The sequence below is a fragment of the Salvelinus alpinus genome, chromosome 9 (assembly GCF_045679555.1).
Source record: "Salvelinus alpinus chromosome 9, SLU_Salpinus.1, whole genome shotgun sequence".
Taxonomy (NCBI): Eukaryota; Metazoa; Chordata; class Actinopteri; order Salmoniformes; family Salmonidae; genus Salvelinus; species Salvelinus alpinus.
In genome coordinates, this window is record NC_092094.1 from 35,618,088 (window position 1) to 35,638,286 (window position 20,199).

The 20,199-nt window shown below is 41.3% G+C and overlaps 1 long non-coding RNA gene across 3 annotated transcripts in view; it reads left to right on the forward strand.

Annotated features, from left to right (window-relative positions):
- LOC139584710 (uncharacterized) overlaps nucleotides 1–20,199 on the forward strand; it is a 54,737-nt gene that overhangs the window by 13,741 nt on the left and 20,797 nt on the right. For 2 of the 3 annotated variants that reach the window (XR_011676811.1, XR_011676813.1), the window contains exon 2: nucleotides 5,321–5,373. The exons of the other annotated variant lie outside the window; for it this stretch is intronic. This is a non-coding gene — a long non-coding RNA (uncharacterized lncRNA). The remainder of the gene's footprint in view (nucleotides 1–5,320; nucleotides 5,374–20,199) is intronic. 3 annotated transcript variants of the gene reach the window in all.

Below are 20,199 nucleotides of genomic sequence, written 5' to 3' on the forward strand. Positions count from 1 at the left end.
CTGTCATGGTGTGCAAGGACCATGTTAGTTTGTTGGTGATGTGGACACCAAGGAACTTGAAGCTCTCAACCTGCTCCACTACTGCCCCATCGATGAGAATGGGGGCGTGCTCGGTCCTCTTTTTCCTGTAGTCCACAATCATCTCCTTTGTCTTGATCACATTGAGGGAGAGGTTGTTGTCCTGGCACCACACGGCCAGGTCTTTCACCTCCTCCCTATAGGATGTCTCGTCGTTGGTGATCAGGCCTACCACTGTGTGTCATCGGCAAACATAACGATGATGTTGGAGTCGTGCCTGGCCGTGCAGTCATGAGTGAACAGGGAGTACAAGAGGGGGCTGAGCACGCACCCCTGAGGGGCCCCTGTGTTGAGGATCAGCATGGTGGATGTGGTGTTACCTACCCTTACCACCTGGGAGTGGCCTATCATGAAGTCCAGGATCCAGTTGCAGAGGGAGGTGTTTAGTCCCAGGGTCCTTATCTTATTGATGTGCTTTGAGGGCACTATGGTATTGAATGCTGAGCTATAGTCAATGAATAGCATTCTCACATAGGTGTTCCTTTTGTTCAGGTGGGAAAGGACAGTGTGGAGTGCAATAGAGATTGCATCATCTGTGGATCTGTTAGGGCGGTATGCAAATTGGAGTGGGTCTAGGGTTTCTGGGATAATGTTGTTGATGTGAGCCAGCCTTTCAAAGCACTTCATGGCTACAGATGAGAGTGCTACGGGTCGGTAGTCATTTAGGCAGGTTACCTTAGTGTTCTTGGGCACAGGCACTATGGTGGTCTGCTTAAAACATGTTGGTATTACAGACTCAGACAGGGAGAGGTTGAAAATGTCACTTGCTAGTTGGTCAGCGCATGCTCGCAGTACACGTCCTGGTAATCCGTCTGGCCCTGCGGCCTTGTTAATGTTAACCTGTTTAAAGGTCTTACTCACATTGGCTGCGGAGAGCGTGATCACACAGTCGTCCTGAACAGCTGGTGCTCTCGTGCATGTTTCAGTGTTAGTTGCCTCGAAGCGAGCATAGAAGTAGTTTAGCTCGTCTGGTAAGCTCGTATCACTGGGCAGCTCTTTTAAAAATATATTTTTAAAGAAATGTGGCTGACGCAACAGATCAGAACATTTAGCTTAAAATGTTGATAAACTATTAGGCTATTTCTTCACATTATAAGCGCAGCAATGTGCACATGGTAGTAGGCTATAAGCGTTAATGTTCAATTATCAGAAAACACCATTATCAACAGTGAACGCAGATGCAATTATGCATGTAATGCTTTTATTATAAAGGTTCCCCAAACTTGAAACTCATGCACTGCTTATGCATGCCAGTTAGGCTCTACACCCCTTGTTTAATTTTTATTTTACCTTTATTTAACTAGGCAAGTCAGTTAATTAAGAACAAATTCTTATTTACAATGACCGCCTACCCTGGCCAAACCCTAACCTGGACGATGCTGGGCCAATTGTGCGCTGCCCTATGGGACTCCCAATCACGGCTGGTTGTGATATATTCTGGAATTGAACCAGGGTCTGTAGTGATGCCTCTATGTGTGAAGTTTGTTTTGATTTAGAATGGACCTTTATCATGCACCTGTATCAAAACAGGGGCAGTGGGAAAAAATATATGCACTTAAATACCGAATGGAGGACGCTTTCTCCGTGGTTTATTTTCATGCCAGCCAGGTAGGCTATTATACTCCTGTTGTAAATATAAGCAATGTTCTTAATATTAGGAAAGTTGAGAAATAAATATAGTAGGTCTAGCCTATAGAAAGCTGATGGGATACTTCTCTTTTTAGTAAAGACCGTCACTCTGTTTTCTCTCGCAATTGCATAGCCTATAGAAATGTTGCGCAACATGAGTTCATGGGTTCTCATGAAGTGTTTGATTAGATTTTCGATTACATTTGCATTGATGTCAAAGTGATTGGAGGGACAATAGAGAGCTGAGTACCAGACAGTTAGCAAGTTTGGTAAGCTACTAATGACCAGCAGCAGCATCAGAGCTTGGAGAAGCCTAATTATCGTGACTAACGGTAACTAACGATCACATGGAATTTGACTGCCTTCATGACTTGTGACCGCCGGTGTGGTGGTAAAATGGTCACTGCAACAGCCTTAGTCTGGACTGTCCTTCAGCTGTGTGAACTCACATCAGAAATATTGCTATTTTCTTTTAACATTCTACGATACAAACTGGATTAGAGCTCAGCTGCTTATTTAACCTTTTCAAGTAAACAAGATTATTTTATAAAATAAATAAATTATTAACTCATGCACAACGTTCCTATGCTTGGTGGAATTTTCAACACAGGGAACAAATGAAAGTAGTAAAACCCTGCTTTTAACCACCATCAACTCTAATATGAAAGGTTTTACTCTCTTGACAGTACAACATGGTCACCTGAGGCAAATCTCTGTTTGTATCCTTACAGATGTGTAGGGATCAGAGGTCGGGTAGTTTTGGGGCACAGAGTGGAGTTGCTCTGACATGCCTTGAGGCCCACACACTGACACAGCTTGTTAACCACAGTTTCAAAAATAATTTTAATGAATACATGACTGATGTTATTTCTAACACTATCCACAATGTCAAAAAAAGCATTGGTTTTGTGTCTTTATGCACTTTTGACATAGCTCTTGCTCCCTCTTTGCTAATAATCTAACGTCCTGATATTATTCAGGCTACTTTATGTATTATTATGAGCATGAGTTGCAATACATTTAGCTGTGTTGATCCTGGATCATCATTGAGCCTACCTGTGTTGAACCTGCATCGTAATTTAGCTGTGTTGATCCTGGATCATCATTGAGCCTACCTGTGTTGAACCTGCATTGTAATGTAGCTGTGTTGATCCTGGATCATCATTGAGCCTACCTGTGTTGAACCAGCATCGTAATTTAGCTGTGTTGATCCTGGATCATCATTGAGCCTACCTGTGTTGAACCTGCATTGTAATGTAGCTGTGTTGATTCTGGATCATCATTGAGCCTACCTGTGTTGAACCTGCATTGTAATGTAGCTGTGTTGATCCTGGATCATCATTGAGCCTACCTGTGTTGAACCTGCATTGTAATGTAGCTGTGTTGATCCTGGATCATCATTGAGCCTACCTGTGTTGAACCTGCATTGTAATGTAGCTGTGTTGATCCTGGATCATCATTGAGCCTACCTGTGTTGAACCTGCATTGTAATGTAGCTGTGTTGATCCTGGATCATCATTGAGCTGTGTTGACCCTAGATTGTCATTGAACCTTGCTGTGTTGATCCTGGATCCTTATAATGCTGCCCATAACCTCATAGTAATGCAGCAAACACATCAACAAACACCCTAATCCCCCTCAGCAAGTTGCCCATTAAGACTTAATATGTTGTCTCTGAGAAAACACATCTGCGAGGCTAGCTCTAAAATCATGAGTTCAGGCTGAAGCACTGAACAAATGGGTAACCAATGTCTAAACTTGCATTGGTATTAGGTTACATATTATGTAAATATGTGAAAATATTGAGTGTAACAGGGCTGCATTTGCGTTCCATCAGCCTTGAGTGTCGAGTGTTTAATTTAGCATGCCTGGAGTGCCTTTGGCAATCAGGGGCAGTATTTGAAAGAAAACAAATACTATTTGAACCCAAGTTTGAGCTGTACAGGCATCTATGTTTGTGAATGGAAATGCACAAGAACGGAAAAAATTGGCCTTGGCACCTGTTCCTTTTCAAAAGAGACAAGCAGTGCAATCCTTTAACCCCCCTCCCACTACCTTTCTTATCAGCACATTGGCGGTAAAGGGTTAATTCAATCACGCCAAGGCTCTTTGCTCTGTCGCCCGCTTCTCCCATCATACTTTAGGCTCAGCAGAGCGTCCCCTCAATGATGGCACCTTTGGCTCCACAATAGAAGCTAATTTGTTAGAATCTTTTACAGGTCAAAGGCTGCTTTAAGGCGACGAGGCCACCAGAAAAATGAAGCCATCCACCAAGGTGGTTGTGGTGGTGGTGGTGTCGGTAAATTAAATGCCATCTCCTCTTTATGACCATAGACATACAATAAATAGATATCAATTTTCCCCCCGTCGATGCCGGGTATGAGATCTCGCCACCCTGCCCAGTTAACGCAGGTTAATAGATTGATTCCAGTGACATGGCTCATAATGAACAGTAAATTATTTTATCTCTTAAGTCTTATTTGGTCAGCCAGGAAAACATATGAGGTAATATGGCTGGGGCTAAATGGAGCGTATAATAGATCTCTCGCTAAGGCATAAGGAAAGGGGTGACGACAGAGATATGATTAATGAAAATAATAATGCTCTTGAAATTGAAATTTTTCTTATTCTTTTTTTGGCCCCTTCAACTTTTTCCTCCATGGTCGTTCTGACTGTTCATGCGTGATGTGATTTGTGTGCAATTGCTTGCATGTTTTTTTTATTATTGGGTCCATTCTTCCCATTGGGCTTCATCTGGCCATGTCGTTGATGAAAAAAAGTCCTCTACATTATTTGCACTGAAAATATTTCATAACCCAAATTATGAGGTAAAATAAGAGGACAGAAGCAGACCAGAGGGATGCAATCAATCTAAAATGAAACCCATTATCCAGCCCTCAGGAATTGACCTTCTTTCTTTGTGCAATTTACACAGCAACCACAGCGCACATAAAAAAGACATGCGGTCACCTCAGATCGTCCCTGGTTCACAGTTCAAACTCAAGAGTTGCCTAACAAATCACTTTGCTCTCATAATAGCCAATAATGTAGCTGTGCATCTCCACCATCTGATTCCACTGAGCCAAAGCCATTTTTCACCACTGGTAATGTGTCCAAACATTTACAACATACAGCATCTGGTAGAAATAGTTTGTCTGTTACATCAGAAAGTTAATGCTAAGAAACAAAATGAGACCTCAATTTAAATGTGTTTCTTTCAGTTGTTTTCTTGATTCTTATATTGAATCTTCTGCAATTTAAATACAATATAGTATAGGATGTGTTAACTTCATGTTATACTCTAATTGAGCACAATTTAATATTGAATTCAGAACATTGTTAACATTATTTTGACAATAGTTTAAAAAAATATGTCATATACAGTACATATACCATCTGAGTTAACAGTACTGTATGTTTAGTGTTGTCATGGTAATTGCTTTTAGAGGCCTTTCAAAAATTATGCTCTCCCACTTTCACATAGACATCTGTGACATGTCTTTGAATATGTTTTTCAGTATTTTTTACTATAGACAACACTTGTAACCTGACAATGCCAATCCTTCAATTCTGAGAGATGTTTGCTTTCTTTCTCGATCCCATTCTCTCACAGCTGTGTGGTTATCCAAGACACTGCTGGAAATGGAGGACCATCATCAATATATGGTATTTCTTACATAGGAATATACTATTTACTTCATTTTTGCTTATTTACCAGTTTACCACTTGGATGGTTTTAAGTACTTAGGTTAAAATACATATAGCCTGATATTGTTAGAGACATACCTTCATATCATTAACATGTATGTTTGACTGATGCAACATTCAAACGCTAGAGGGTGGGCTTGATATCAACATGGGAGAAAACATAGGTAGAAGATATAGTCTTAAACTAGTAAATAGGTGTTATAACAGCGTTGATTAACGTAATATTTAATTATGTTGCCCTTCATATCCTTCTGGTGAGGAAATACAGCTTTGATATACAGTTTAGCGTTTTAGTAAATCACGTAAAGAGAAATACCCTTACTAGTTCCTTTTCAACAACAGAAAACACATGCAAAAATCAATGCCTTTTAATTCCACATTATTGATATACCTAGATAATGCAGCAATTGAGAAGTAGATGAAGAGTAATTGTGCCCTGGTCCATGAAACACCTTGACCACCATATCACCTCAGCTTCCCACTGCACACTCCACCCTACACGCAGGAGGCCTTATTTCACAAACCTTTGGCTGCGGCAAGGTGATAAATTACAGTTGTTAACTAGCATTGATTACTTACTGCTTCTCCACTTTGTGTGACAACTGTCCAGTCACTCTGAATGAAACTTAATGGCACATTAGAGGGAGGAAAGCATACAGCTTCCCTAGCATTGATTAAACCTGCTTGTTGCTTAATAAAGACAAACTGACACGTACTGGCCTTTGGTGGCCAGAGACCAAACAAAGGCATGAGACCAATATCTGGCAAACCTGGAGGGCTTTATGAGTCCTCATCACCTAAGAAGTCATTTAAAACCTGGTTTCAGAGGAGTGAAATGGAAGACGGTGTATAGGTCCAAAGACGGACAGTATAGCCTTAATACTAATGGGTGGCTGTATTTGAGAGCAGGCATTGTATAAAATAGGTATTCTCTGGTAGTATTATGGCCCTGGGTGGAATGCGATGTCTTTATAGTTTGACCTGTTTCAACAGCTAGTTAGTAAAGTTCATGGAACTGTCACTCTTGTCATGAAAGGTCAGGTCTAAACAAACATTATTGCAAATGTTTCATTTCAATCATTACTGGGGGGAATTGGCTACAGGACTCAATATGAACAGGAATTTGGTCTTCTTTGTTGAAGTGTCTCGGGCATTACATTTAAGTTAACTTTTTTTTGCCATTGTTGATGAATCCAGTAACAGAAATTTGAGAAAAGAAGAAATGCCTTACAAAATGTTGGTCCCACATGATGTCAGACACATAACTGGTGTTACTTTTCTCCTGCACGGAATACTCAAGCCTTATTTTAAAGCCTTATTTTAAAGCCAGAAGTCAAGAAGGCCTGAGAAGCAGGGTTGATCTGTGAATGTAGGTGTGTGGGGGGGGGGGGGGGGTCTTGTTGATAGGTACAAGGCTGCCAATCTGAAACAATCAATTTAGACATTTTTGTCAGCTTGTGACCTATTGGTTATACTATTGACCCAGTCATTTACAAAGTGTCAACAACATGTCAACAAAGTGTCAACCCAAGACAGATAAAAAACTAAAGAAAGTAACCCTCATTAGAATATAGATAATATAATCTCAGAAATAATAGTAGCGGCTTGAGGAGTCTATGAGAATCTGTTACAAAGATTTCTATTGTCTCTGAACTGCAAGTCAAAATGCCACACAGAGGTTTCTCCTGACAGGTCAGTATGCCTCTGGGGTCGAGGCTTTTGCCCTGGCCTGGTGCTCCAGGCCACCATCAGGCCACAGCTCGTTCAGAGTGGGCCTGGCACTGCTGTCACCCACAGATCATGTGAAACCACAGAGAGTCAAGCGGGTATACGCAGGGTTAAACTGATTAGCTATGCACTTCTGCTCTGTGGGTCAGAGTTTGTAGAACAAAAGTGTTATTATAGGATCTGTATTTCTCCCCTGGGTTACTTAATGCCATCATTTCTTTTAGCACACACAAGTCAGTGGAAGATGGCCCCTAAAAGAGTTGTGTGGTTCCTTCTCTTCAGCTGTCCTTTCTTTCCTCTTTCTGTGGCTATCACAAATCCCCTACACTCCCCCCCCCCCCCCCCCCGTCCCATTGCAAACTCACTATACCTCACCATCCCTCTCTGTTATAACACACACAAACTCTCTTCCTTCTCTGTTCTCTTTCTCTTTTTCTCTGGCTTTCACTTAACCTCCTGGACCGTCTTGCAGTTTTCCTCACACATTCGCCTACACTCCTCTCTGGGAAATGTAGATATTTTCCTGACAAGTTCCTCACTGACTGGAAAAGAAGCAAGGCCTCTGGAGATTGTCAGAGTCCTCTGCCAAAATATGCGTGGGAATAGTCTGGATGGGAAGGGGAAGCGACTTTTAATTGTTTTTTTTTCTTCGTCTGGAATTAGCCAGTGGAAAAATGTCGTGATTGTTCATTTATTTACCTTACGTCATGAAAGTGTGGGTGGCAAAGATTGAAAATGAGTAGCCATAAAATATGACGAACATAGATGAAGAGTCAAATCCAGTTTGTTGCCGTTTCATCAGTGTAATAATTTTACTTTTTCTCAATGAGACAAAGATAATATGGCAATAGTGCTGCACATCTCTTGAAAAATATGTAAGGGTAACTCATAAATCAGCCAACTTTTAAGAGAGCATATTTAGTCTCTATGTTTTTACACTTAGGAACCTGCCTGTAACAACAGCTGGAATAACAAATGCTGTACTTTTGGGTTCATTAAATGCACAATCAGATGGTTTCCTGACTGGAGCGTTTTTAGGTTAAACTCTGGGGTAGAGGACTTGGAGGGTGCTCTGGAAGTTCATGGATGTCTAGAGACAGATGTTATTTTTGTTGGCCAAATTGTCTTGATCTGTAATGATTATATTCCAGACATCCTCTCCAGTGTGTCACACTAGGTGACTACTGAAAGACTCAATCAACTGATTGATTTATGTAGCTATGTATGGACGGATATTGAACATTGATGCAGAAGAATGTATTTCATTGCCTGCACACTTCAAGCTTTGTTCATACTACAAGCTGGGCTTCGGATTCAGAATTTCATTCAAAGTGAAGTGAGAACATTGTAGTTTATACACTGAAAAAGTTAAACAAAAGAAGCTTTGTCTCTCACCTGACAAAGTAATAGCCATTTGTTTGCCAAACAAGCCATCTGTAATTGTCAAAACAAATGGACCAAATGTTGAAGTTGAATTAGACCCTTAGGAAATCTCCAATTTCAAATGGTGTGGTTGAGTTTGCTGGTAAGAATGGCAGTGAGCATTTGTGGTTATTTTTATTGTTCCGTACAAAGGAGTCTAAACAAAACAAACCTATGGAGACTCAAACTACATTTTTGGGGAAAGGGGTTTAATATAAAGCCCCCAGTTTTATTTATTTATTCTATGAAAACATATCCCAGTGACGGTGTTGGTGAGAAGTTGATAATGCCTTGAATGATTCCTCTCATGGGGCACTATTTCTAAGAGATGCAGTCATGTGACACAGAGGGATAGCTTTGAAAAGCGGATGATTTTCCTATATTCCCAGAGGAGGGGTAGGCAATCACCGAGACATAGTCTGTTGCTTTTCTCTCTGCACAGTCCAACTAAAGTCCTCCAACGGACTAAGCTAGGTCAATCTGTTGTTACAAAATGTCACTTACAATCTTTGTTCCGTAATGGACTTAAAAGGGCCTTTATTGCTGGTGAACAATAAGGCTCCATTCTTCTAGCAGATAAGCATAACAAAGTAAAGGTAGGGGGCCATCATAGGGCAAAGAGAGATGTGTCTAAGCAACTGTATTTACATATTGTCAACGCTGATGGAAGGATCGGAGAATTGCTCAATAACTTTACTGATTAATAAATTCTGCCCAGTCTTAAAGAAGACAGCCTCAGAATTATACCAGGCTATGACCAATGTTCCCTAAACATTTTTGGGGCACTGAGCAACTTTCAGGTCTGCTGAACGCAAACTTGAACATTTTGAAGTTGTGAACAGTGTACCTGCTTTAAATTACAGTTTTAACAGTGGCCAAGTAGACTACTGTGGCTATTTGACAATAACGTAGTCCTCAGTGGTGTAAAGTACTTAAGTAAAAATACTTTAAAGTACTACTTAAATAGTTTTTTGGAGTATCTGTACAGTACTTTACTATTTAAATTTTTTTGCCAACTTTTACTTCTACTTCACTACATTCCCAAAGAAAATAATGTACTTTTTATTCCATACATTTTCCCTGACACCCAAAGGTACTCGTTACATTTTGACAGGAAAACGGTCCAATTCACACACTTATCAAGAGAACATCTCTGGTCATCCCTACTGCCTCATCCCTAATCTGGCAGACTCAATAAACACAATTGCTTCGTTTGTAAATTATGTCTGAGTGTATATGTGCCATTTGGTTTGCTTAATATATGGAATTTGAAATGGTTTATAATTTTACTTTTACTTTTGATACTTAAGTATATTTAAAACCAAACACTTTTAGACTTCTAGTAGTATTTTACTGGGTGACTTTATCCACTTGTCCTTGAGACAACGAGGTGACTGAAAATGTTGTTGTTTTGTTTGATACAAGCAACCACTTTACAAAAATAAAATGGATTATTATTTCCATACCATTATTACAGAGAATCATACAAATGATGTTACCCTCTACCTATTGGCTACTTAGATTATTCAAGCCTGTCTCAAAATATAACACTGTGCCTTTAAGACAAAAAAAGCTCTGTACCTGACTTGCTTATAAAAGATGTCTAGAAATTTACCCATGTTGTACTCTTGTAGGAAGTAATCACTCCCCTATTGCTGACTACAAATTAGATATAACTGGGCTAATAACTCACTAACTAGCAAAGGATATGAACAAAATGTGCACATGTGGCTACATGCAGCTTTTACTTTGATCTCAAAACAAGCTCATCTACTCATGACCACAGCTGTAAACACAGTCCAGTTCAAAGTAAATGGCACAGGTCCATATATGGCTGTGGTCTGTTTGCATATAGGCCTAATGCAGCTCTGATTGGTTGTGCCGCAGCGGTCTGTGTAGAGTATGGCTGAGTCGTGCACAATAGAATCCTACACCTATGCGTTCTGCCTACTACAAAATATCTTGCATAGTTCGTTTTGTTTTGGTATGTTCCATTGAAAGTGGCTAATATTGCGTTGATTCGATCACAATTGCCACAGTAAAGTGAAACGTTGATAGTGTTAACTAACAGGGAAAACTCTAGAAAGTTGAGTGAGGTTCAATCCCATGCTTCTCTCTGTTGGCTGATATTTCTTCTGAGGTTCTGAGTCTCAGGGCTACTGCGCAACTGCACACGCATGTAGTTTAGAGGGAACATTGGCCATGACTGTCTTGAAAATCTGAAAAAAAAGTTCAACTTTGTGAATAATTTTATGTTCCATGCAGCAACCGTTTACATTTGCCCTTTCTTAATTAACCTTCAAACCAATGTTAAATGTGAGAACAGAGAAGGTCGAGGAATGACACAAGTGAATTAGTGAGGCCAAACAATGGATCTGTTATTTTTTAAATGTGTTATTACATTATGAGCAGCTCCTATGGTTAATATTCCAGGTTGATAGAATGGAGCATATTCAGTTCCTCTGTACCACCAAGGATAACATGAGTAATTTGAATCATATCCCTGTAAAATACATACAGTATGTATATATATATTTTTAAACAAAAACACATTTTGGTAGGAATTCCCGTTTGTGTGCATCTTTAATTAAAAAAAGATATATATATATTAAATGTCATATTGATAACTTCATTGACTCAAACCCTCTGACATGGCATGTGGTGATGCATGCCTACCACAGTGACAGCACTGACGGCCTGGGCCTGGCTGCTTTGTCCATATCATACAGCCAACACCAATGGAGAAAGGCAAGGGAAGCTGACTAACATAAACCAGGGGAGTTAGGGTATGCAAGTCCTGCTCTGTTTTGACACAGTTACAAAATAATACAGGAATCTACATTAATCTGGAACCGGAGTGGTTGTGGGCAGCTGGGTGAGCCATCCATCCACATATGTTGTGATGGTGGCGTGCAGGAGGCAGGAGGCTCAGGAGCTCCTGTAAGCCAAGCCCTGGGATTTGAATCACAGCTCCACAGGAAGCTTGACTGGCTGGTTTGTTTAGTTGGATGTGATTTCGAGTTGCAGCAGGGTGTTGCCTGGTCATAAGAAACACAATGGGGCATACTTTCTGAACACGATTAATAGGCAATAATGACGTGGCTTGCGTCCAAGCAATTCGTTGCCCATGTCTGCAGAATAAGATATGCCCCCTCTTTATTAATGACTGAGGGCCCCAGACTGTACAGCGGTAGGAGAATATGGGTGTGTAATGAGAGTTCATTTTCTATGGAGTCAATCCAGTTTAGTCATTTTTGCCCCTGAGTTATTAATCCATCACAGGTACAGTACATTGGATTATTTGAAATTACTTATATTTAAACATAAGTGCAATTTAGTCTGGACAGGGATTTTGTTGCATGGAACACAACATAAAACATGTTCAATCTTAATAACATTTGGCTAAATTCTAGTAACATATTTTATAAATAGACAGGACGAAAAAACCCAGGAGTATCCTATTGCAGGAAATAACTACTCTCACTCTCCCAGTAACTGATTCCAGTAAAGGGAGTACAAGAGAGAAAGAAAAAAGATCGGGAGTCAGGCATTGGGATTTAGAACACTGAACAAGATAGATTCTTCCAAATTCTAATTGGAGAACAGTTGATTTAATTGGTATCCATTTGGCTGACAAAGGAAAGCAAGGGTAGTGGGCAGGCAGGAATGCCCCTGGGGGCGATGTGAACATGGAGTGGCTCTGCTCAACGCTCGGGGACGGATCACTTCCAAAGACAAACCGTGGGAGCTGGCACGACAGATTGCAGTGGGAGGGAAGGGGGGGAGACCAAATTCATGGTGGAGTGAGAAGCTTTCAACAGAGAGACATCTTTATTTGGAGGGCGAAGGCCATTTCAGAGGCAGAGCTGCACTTCGGCTAGGAGTAGGGATGTGTAATGTGACTCTTACCCTGGGAGGACAGAAGTGGATACGCTTCATCAGTCCCTGTAACCTGAGGCTTTGGTGGCAGATAAACCTAAATTAAGATGATCACAACAAACTCCTAAGTACTCTCAGCATTTGAATGTCCTTCGTATCAGCTTTGTGAAAGACGAAGATGTCTATACATACAAAGAAAAGAAAAGGAAATGGAGCACTAAACAAGAGCAGTGTTAATCAACATATTGTTTTATTATTTTCTGTAAAATAAAACATTTAAATGTTTCCCTCAATGTTCACTCTTCTACAATGAATAAAATGTATAAAACATATATTTATTTACAGATGTAGCAGAAGGGGGGAAAGCACGGGTTACTGAGCATTGCTTGTAAACTGGTATGTGCTCCAATCTATAGGCTAGTGTGCAGCAAATGTCTACACACGGTATGGAATAACATGAATTATGTCAACCCAAAATAGCCAATGGCTTCATTAAGCCCTCTTTACTAAAAAAAGTATAATAATCCTGAGTAGAACTTCAACAGCTAATCAGAAAGCTTGTGTCTGCTGTCCATGTAGATGATAAACGGTGTCTGTGGGTTGGAGAGGCTCATATGTGCAGTGCGAAGCAAAGCAAAGAGTGAACCCAGGTGTTGGAGTGTTTTCACTGCCTCTGCGGAGAGGGAGGGTGGGGGAGTGAGGGCAGATGACCTGCAGGGGGTTCAGAGACAAGGGCCAGGCACCAGAGACCTTCACGCTCTGCCTCAGGGGAACACAGACACTGCTTATCTCTTCCTACACTTTCGCTTCTTTTTTATCCTCTTCCACAGTCCAGCTTTCATTTCCCTTTCCCTCCCAGTTCAGGAGAACAATGATTCTAGCATTATTTCCTACTTAAAACCATTGTGTTAGATATGCTGACAAGCATTTTAAGAGAGGAGATAGTTAGTTTTTCTTGTTGTTACTGTAACCTTTTCTACATTACCACATTTATATTTTCTTGATATCCATTCTTAAAATGCATTATAGACCTATATTGTGTAATGGTATTTTTATACAGTCCACCCCCTTTTCTTTTCAGCAAAATGAAAAAATAATTATCTCTTTGACACACACACACACACACACACACACACACACACACACACACACACACACACACACACACACACACACACACACACACACACACACACACACACACACACACACACACACACACACACACACACACACACACACACACACACACGTCTATTATGAACTATACAGTATGTTTCTATATAAGGTACTTCCAGCTATTCCACTGTTCAGTGTAAGAGCTTTAATCCCCCTACAGTATATGACAGGCCTGCCCTCACCTTGCCCAGCACTTAAAGAAGCAATCTCTCAAAAAGTCGCCTTTCAATTAAAGCCTGTGTGAATGTGCGTCCGTGCAGAGGAGAGTGCTGTATGCTGGGGAAGAATGGGCCCGTTCCTGATGTAAATGAAGAGATGCATATCAGTGTTAATCCATTGCTTTGTAGTCACAGCCATACCCAAAGTCTGTCTAATTTCCCTCGCCCTCCCTTTTGCAGCCAGAAGTGTATCGATCGGCAGTAATTGAAGTGTACTTGATAATCCGCAAGGCAACAGGGGAGAGGGAGACCCTCAACTCTCACATCGATGCACAGAGAATGAGGTTGTGGGGTTGTGTGTGTTTGACTGTGAGTGTGTGGCGGAGGGGAGCTCTCTAAGGTATGGGCGGGTAGGGCAACACCCCCTTCACCATTTCTTCTCAGCTGATTAAACTCATTGAGAGCCAGACGAGTGGAACAAATAGATATAAAGGTTTGCCTGGCAGCTTACAGCCATTCAGATTTCTTCATTGAAACAGACAGAGCCTAGTCTCCAAGGCCTGTTTTATACTGACATTACGCCGCTGGACTGCCTGTTTCTGAAATGAACCATACATTATTCTTCACACACTCTAAGATATCTCAGGTGGAAACTTTAAGAGTGTTTAATTGGCTTATATGGTTAAATACTTTTCTTGGACCAGTGATTAATAAAAATGCACGGTAAAATATAAACTTGACTGCTGCTGTACGATCAATTATGTACACATCATAGGCTGAACTCACAATAGGTTATATGTCTGAATGAACTATGTACACAGTGTACAGAGATATCATAAGACTGATTCATTCAATCTGCAGATGTCAAAACAGGCTCCAAATTTGACCAATATATGAGCTGAATCCAAGTCCTTTACCCCCTCAAATAATTACTATATTTGTCAAGTTGGTGAGGGTCCTCTTTCTGAAAGGTGTATGGATGGGTTCAAAGGGCGGGACCCTCCAGGCCATGTAAATTAAGGAGATGTTTTAACAGTAAACACAAAGAACTCTGGTAGATCAAAGTGAAACTGGGGAAATCCAAGAGGTGAGCGACAACAAGGACCTTTCAGAGGGTTCAAGAGGATCTGTATCATTCCATTAATGTCTGGTGACCAAAATTAGAGGCCCATGTTCAATACGAACGAGTATACCAGAGATTCCTGGATAGAAGGTAAAAAATATGCCCCTCTGCCAGTATGTGATACCAAATACTAGATTTTCGATCAACAGAAAACTATCTTACGACAATTCAATGAAGAGGGCGGCATGGTGGTGAAATAGCTTTAGTAGTGTTGGGAAAATGAGATCAATTATTTAATTGCTCTGGGTAGCGATAACAGCTTTCAATCAAGAGTTATTGATATATAAAAATCTATGTGGGGCCTGGCTGTGTGGCCAGGTGAAAACAACACCTTTTAGAGCCCTTCATATCTACGCTCTGCCATAAATACTATCACACAGATCAAGTGGCACTGGGCTTCATTGGTCAAATGTGTTAAGTGGCATAAGTATTGGTTCATGGAGGAGGTTGATTCTTGATTTTTTGTTTATTTCTAAATACATTTGTTGAGCAATACTCCGTAATGAAGAAATGTGTATATCTTTTGTTGAATATCAATGAAGGCACAATTAGTATTCAATGTAAATCTGTCATTCAATAATTTTTTGGCCTGATCGTTTACATTTTTACATTGTAGTCCAGAGCGACTTTGAGTTAGTGCATTCATTTTAAGATAGCTAAGTGGGACAACCACATATCACAGTCATCATAAGTAAGTACATTGTTCCTCAATAAAGTAGCTAGCATCAAAGTCAGAGCTAGTAAGGGGAAAAGAGTCAAGTGCGAGTTGACAAAAGGCTCTTTTGTGTGTGGGGGGAGAGGGGTGGGGAGGAGGAGCGAGGGGGGTGCTGCGGGATTATTTAAGATACTCTTTGAAGAGGTAGAGTTTCAGATGTTTTCATAAGATGGGCAGGGACTCTGCTGTCTTAGCTTCAGGGGGAAGCTGGTTGCACCATTGGGGTGCCAGGACAGAAAAGAGCTCTGAAAGTGACAGATCCCTACAGGAGAGGTTAGGTGTATTAGGTAGCATATCTGTAAGCAGTATGCCTAAGCCTAGCCTGGTTGCTGTCTCTGTTCAGCTATTACATTCCACTCCTTGCCACTCCTGTCATTTGCCAAAGACAAGAGTGGCAAAGAGGGGAATGTTAGCTAAAAAGACTGGTACCCAAACTAGCTTAAGCCTGCTCTCTCTCTCTCACACACACACACACACACACACACACACACACACACACACACACACACACACACACACACACACACACACACACACACACACACACACACACACACACGCACACGCACACGCACACACACACACACACACACACACACACACACACACACACACACACGCAGTGGCTCACTGACATAGAGCGCCTGCCCTGCAGAGAAAATAAGATATAACCATAACTCGTCTCTCCATCGGCCTGCCCTGTGTGACCCCTGTTTTAAGTGGGCAGCAGGTAATTGCTGAGGCGGTGTTGCCTATCAGCCTACAACTCCATGTGTGTCATCTCTATTTATTATATTCTGCACGCTCCTCAGGCCTTGATAATCCATTTCACAAGGATACAGGGCTGATATCAGCTGCCATGCACATTATGAGGCGAGCCCTCGTCTTATCAAGTGCAGAATTGCCGGCTAGAGGTCAGGAACAGATAAACAGTGGTGTAACGCAACCCCCCTCCCCGTGCTCCCCGCGCCCCGCCGCCCCTGATGAACACAGAGGTGGGAAGGTGATGTTGTGAGGGGGGTACAAAGAACAAAACACACAGCAAGGAAAAGGTTACGACCCTTGTAAGGTGCCTCTTGTTACGGCCGACCTTCAGAATTTCATCATCAGCGCTCCTGACTGCTTAATAATTCGGAGGCATCTCTCTCTTGGGGGGTGGGGGGCGAGCCTGCAGACGAGCCTGCAGACGCCCACTCTCTGATTTTCTCCCAGCACTCTTTGCAGACCTTTATAGACCGGCCACATCTCCATCAATCACAGGGTCTACCTCCCTACTCCTTGGGCTGCCCCAATGTTCCCCATCATGTCCCCCATCTCCCACCTCACCACTGCTGGGCTAATATTGTTGTGTCTGTGGAAACTGCCTTTGTGCTTTTACACACGTGGTCGGAATAGAGTGGATTCCCTCTCCAAAGTTTGGTTTTAATCCATCATGTTTGGTAGAGAGAGAATACATCCGGACCGCATAGGGTCCATGTTTAAAGAAAGCTCTACACAAAATGTCCTATAGTGGATACATTTAAATATTTGTGGTTTTATAAATCCAAATATGCATTGTTTGGGAATCATGACTTGGCCATGCACACAGAAAAAGCATAATAATGATATGATGACCATAAAAAAGGCATGCAGTTGCATCAGCCTCAGTAAACATTAATTATTTGGGGGCTTGCCTTTGTATACTCATCCCAGGATCCCACACAAGCAGCTGTGTGTATTTGTCAAAGTGATTGGGTCTTTGGTGCATATATTTTGGATATGCCTTTACCACTGGCTGTAAGCAATGTGGTATGTTGTAGACACATTAAGTCACAACATTACAAAACAGGACTATAACAGGATACACCTTTATTCAAGTATAGAAATAGGCAGAAGTCAACAATAGTACTACAGTAGCCCTGGATTAGGAGGATTGGTGTCGTACAGATGTTAGAATTACAGCATACCAATGTAGCCATGCACTGATATAAAATACTGTATTTCTAAATTACATGTGTAGTCATGGTCACCTGCCTATTGTTTTGGACAAGCGTTTGCCTCACACACCCCCTACCCCCTGCCAACAGCTGACCTTACACAGCCTTTCCAGGCCAAAGACTTGATGAGTGTTTTTTTCCCCCTTTCCCCAACATCCCTGGGCATGTGCAGTGTACATCCGCTCCGTCATTAAGCCTCTACCCGTGGGTTTAGAACCCAGCCATATGGTGTTGCTAGCAGAGTGTGCAGAGGCTCGGGATGGCCATGATCTGATGAATCTTTCTCAGAATTTTTCTGAGATGACATCACAGCTAGCCAGCTGGACTGAACCAGGCTTTCCATGTATGAGCATGCATGTGTGTTTGTTTCTGGGAGTGTTTCTGTTTGTGTTTCTGTGTGTGTTTCTGTGTGTGTTTCTGTGTGTTTCTGTGTGTGTTTCTGTGTATGTTTCTGTGTGTGTTTCTGTGTGTTTCTGTGTGTGTTTCTGTGTAAGTTTCTGTGTGTGTTTATGTGTGTGTTTCTGTGTGTGTTTCTGTGTGTGTTTCTGTGTATGTTTCTGTGTATGTTTCTGTGTGTGTTTATGTGTGAGTAATTTTGTCTGAAGAAAGCCAACCAATAGTTTAACTTTTCAGATTTTAGAAAATGTATTATCATACTGCAGATTCAAGTTACTTCAACTGTGTTGACAAATGTATGTTTTACTATAATCAAAACTATTTGTGACTTTCAAATTATGTGTCTATTAGACCAGAAGTAGATCTTTAAGGGAGGGATTGTAACATGATTCAATTCAATACATATAAGTCCTGTGGAGGCTGAAAGGTTGCCCTTGGAGTCGTTAAAGGCATGTTCAATAGCTGCAACAACAATAGTTGCCAGTTTCCCAGTTAAGACATAATGAGTTGTCTGGCAACATGTTTAGTATTCGGCAAGCAGAGCGTATCGCGCACAAAGATTAAAGATAGAATGTCTACTCTGTGGCCCAGACAATCCAAAAGAAGCTATCAAGTTCCCAACATAAGTATGACTTTACTCATAGCCAGGATATACTATCAACATCCACAGGCTAAAACCATGTTGATACCAAGAGCATTTTGTTGGGCAGAGAGGGCCTCCTAAAACCTTTGGAGCTTTAAATGAAAGAAATGCTGATATATAGCATATAGGTTGTCTGTGTGTGAGGTTGTGTAATGCATATGCTTGAGCCAGAGAAGGGATGTTCTGACAGATCACAATTCTATGGCAGTTAATAAGGTGCATGAGGGGAAAAAGTATAATATTTTTTGGGGTGGGGGGTGATAAAAGAGGTCCTTGACACAAGTCCTGTTTGATGTTGGTTACATCTGCTTTCACACATGGAGTCTCTCCAAACAGTTACAGCAGATTAGTCATGGCATTACTTGTTTTATCCCCTCATAATATTATTGCGCTATTTAAAGCGACCTACTGACCTAAAAACACGATGGAACAAACTGTGGTCAGATAAACATGAGCTCAGTCCCTCTGGAGAGAATTGGAATATTTAAACCCAACCAAAGGACAAAGACAAAATCATTTGAATAAAATGTATTTTTGGTTTATGATATATGCAAAGGCAAATTAATCAATGAAAAAATCATACTGTGAGATACAGTAGGATGGTTAACAGTTGTTAATGCCCCTGTCTATGGCCATTACTAGAGAATATCAACAATGTCCTTACTTCTAATTCACAATATTAATAATGTTAACTGGGTCAGGTTAGGTATTGTTGACTTCGGCAGGTTACACTTTCCCCTATCAATCTCTTGTAGTTCACTGAGTCAGTTCTAGCATTCTAGCCCGTCACCCATCACCCCATCCAGCACACACAGGAACATACTTTCATGTATTCTAATAGGCCTTGAGTCCTCTTGACTGCTTCATTTTGCCCTTTTGTGTGTGGGAGGGTAAACAGCAAGGGAGCTATGGGAGGCATTTAGCAGCAATTTCACCAGACTAAACTCTATTGCAGATGGAAATTATTAATTTGTATCTGCTTTGCTTCAGCTCTACCACTTACCAAAGGGGCGAAAGTGTCATTCTATTCAATTTTTGTGTTTCTGAAGTCCCTGGGCTTAGGCATAGCCTGGGCCAGGGTTGCGAGTGTTAAATGTCAAGTCTTGTAGTGAGCTGTCAAAGAACAGAATAGGCCCTGGATGATTGATGACTGGAGAGCCTGAAACCAAAACCCCCCAATTGCAAATGCTACCTTGATCAGTCATCTTGCCCCCCACCTTCTCACCCTAATAGTTGCTCACTATTCAAGGTCAGTTTGCACACCCTGACACCCCAACTTACTGGCATCTCTGTAGGCCTCCTGACACACAGACCAACTTCATTTTTGCATGTATATGTGCAAGTCCTCTACTGGATATATCAAACCGTTTAATCCCAATAACGGGAGAAGAATAAGGTAAAAAGGCCCTATATTCCCTTGTACTTTTTTCTAATTTTGGCTTGTTCTGCACTGTGCTAGCTTCTCTCTGTAGAACGAGAATCAGGCATTGGCATTTGCGGTGGTTGGAAGAATGCAAGGAGAGGATGGGGAGGGGGTACAGAATAACTTTGAGCTCTCAAATCAG